This window comes from Cricetulus griseus (assembly GCF_003668045.3).
Source record: "Cricetulus griseus strain 17A/GY chromosome 1 unlocalized genomic scaffold, alternate assembly CriGri-PICRH-1.0 chr1_0, whole genome shotgun sequence".
Classification (NCBI taxonomy): domain Eukaryota; kingdom Metazoa; phylum Chordata; class Mammalia; order Rodentia; family Cricetidae; genus Cricetulus; species Cricetulus griseus.
The window spans coordinates 149,117,728-149,119,419 of NW_023276806.1; positions in this window are offsets into that span (position 1 = coordinate 149,117,728).

The window sequence follows — 1,692 nt, forward strand, 5'->3', positions numbered from 1 at the left end:
GGTGCAAACCATGTATTATATCCAGAAGCTCCAGAGGCTGACAGGAAAATGTTGGGAGGGCCTCTCAGACTCCTTGCCCTTAGGAGAACTCAGTCTAGGAGGCACAAGTCCAAGAGCTATAAGACAGGCTTCTTGCTTAGAGGTAAACAGGCTAGAACCACAGTCCTCACTTGGGTTCAGAGACAAAGAAGGGCAGAAGCTGTCCTGCCCAAGGGCTTGGGTCCCATCCAAGTCAGACACTCACTGGTCAAAGCTGGACTTCTCAGTCAGGTCCTTGCACTTGTACAAGGCCTCACTACTTTCCTTGGGGAATTTCTTCAGATATGACATCTCCTCCTGGTGTTCCATTTTCAGCATATCAAGCTCAGAATTCAGCCTGTGATGGGGAATGTACTGTGTATGTTCATCTTATTGATTATTGAATAAAATACTGTTTGGCCAATGAAACAGCAAGTTAGACAGGACTAGGAGTCAAAGAGGATTCTGGGAAATGTAGTAGAGAAGTTGTGATCCAGGCCGGAAGTGACATAGCAAGGAGACTCATATTTAGCAAGGAAACAGGAAGTGATGCTCTTTCCCCTTTGCCTCCTACAGCGGCAGGATGTGAGCCACCAGCAAGAAGGGCTGCCAATAAAGCATCCGATAAGATAAGTCTTATAAAATATATAGATTTATGATAAATAAGACTGAGCTAACAGATGAGAATCCTAGTCATTGGCCAAGCAGCATTGTACCTAATACAAGTCTCTCTGTGTATTAATTTGGGCCCTAACTCGGGTGGGCAGCTGGTGTAAAGCACACATGTGGCGGTGGGGCTTGGTGGCTTATGGCGGAAAGATTTATCGTAACAAGCCTGTGGTAGGGCATGGCCCTAGGAACAAAGAACCCCATGAACACAGTCCTCTGGGGATGACATGAATTAAGCCTGTGTCTGTAACTACCCTAGCCCACTGGATGTCACATCCTGAATCCTATGTACTGGGACCTCCTGATGTTCATTTTTATTAGACTTGCTACCCTGCCCCAGGGCCAGAAAGGCAGGGTGTGAAGAGGGAAAGAGCTCCCTCAGTAGTCCTGGAGGGATAGACTAGCTTTGTAAGAAGGTCCCAGGAGTATGTGCCACAGGTATGGGCCTACCTAAAACCTGTGATGACATTTCTCCTGTCTTCAGAACATGGATTGTTTATCCTGTCTTCCTATTGCTACAAGGATGCCAAGAATTCATAATCAATATTTCTATGGAGGAGACACTACATGAGGTTAGCATTGTAAACTCCCAAGCAGATTCAGATGATGCACCAAAGTGAGCACAAAGCCTGTGAGCAGTGATGCTCAAAGTGTGGCTCCCTGGCTTCAGCACTTATATCACCTGGAAACTCTGAGACCCACAAATCCTAAGCCCTGCTACCAATCACTGCCTCACAGGATCTGGATACACACACACACACACACACACACACACACACACACACACACACACTATAAGGGAGTCCCTGAAAGACATTACAGAACATACTCAGACACTACAGCACAAAGGAGATTTATTACCTCAGGAGGGTAAGAATGAGATTAGGGAAGGCTGACATCTGCACCACACAAGAATAGATATCAAACAGGTTTTCTTTTTTAAAGAGAAGAGGTGGAAGTCTGTGCTAGGGTAAGTTGGTGAAATCTAATTCAACAGGTTAGTTA